This window comes from Helobdella robusta (genome assembly GCF_000326865.2).
Source record: "Helobdella robusta unplaced genomic scaffold HELROscaffold_34, whole genome shotgun sequence".
In the NCBI taxonomy this organism is placed as follows: domain Eukaryota; kingdom Metazoa; phylum Annelida; class Clitellata; order Rhynchobdellida; family Glossiphoniidae; genus Helobdella; species Helobdella robusta.
The window spans coordinates 1,110,593-1,111,539 of record NW_008704659.1 but is presented as its reverse complement, the minus strand read 5'-3'; positions in this window follow the sequence as shown (position 1 = coordinate 1,111,539).

Below are 947 nucleotides of genomic sequence, written 5' to 3'. Positions count from 1 at the left end.
CCTGGCAGACTCCCAACGGAGACCACCCACAACAAACACACCACCGGCTACTTCAACGGCCACAACCACCACCATGGCCACAACAACAACAACAATAATAATAACAACAATAACAACAACAGCAACAATCGACGACATCACCATTTAACATCAACAACACATCAATATCCGCCCTCATCATCATCATCATCAACATCGTCATTATCATCTAACTTTTTTCTTCATTCACCAACAACATCATCATCATCATCATCATCGTCATCGTCACCACCATCATCATCATCGACAACATTATCATCAGTGTCATCATCATCATCACTTCCGTTATCGTCGTCATCTTCGTCGTCGTGGGAAGTGTATCATCTGTTGAATGACGTCATGAGGTCATCAACGAATCAGAAAGCAGTATTCCTTGTTCCTGGTCACCACAATAACAATAACAACAACAACAACAATAATTTTTATAATAATAATAAGGATAGTATGGATATTTTTAGCTCAGGAATTGCTTATCGATTTAAAAGTAAGCATCATGAATTTGGGTGTGTGTGTATGTATGTGTGTGTGTTGTGTGTGTATGTGTGCGTGCCGAATTATCTCTCTCTCTCTCTCTCTCTCTTTCTCTCTCTTTCTCTCTCACTTCTCTGTTGTTGCATGTATGTGTGTGTCAGTGTTTGTGGGTGTGTGTATATGGTGTTTTTCTTTTTAATGTCTTCATCAGTTATTCTTGTTTTATAAAACTGATTAAGATGAGTTATTCTTTTTATTCATTCGTTTGTTCATTCATTCGTTCGTTTCGTTCGTTCGTTCGTTCATTCATTCGTTCATTCATTCATAAAAAAAGAAACAAAAAATCATATTAAAGTAACATAAATGCATTCAAAAAAGTGTTATGGAAAAGAATAATAATGTTGATACAGTAGTGTAACAAAAAGCTTATCTCCTAT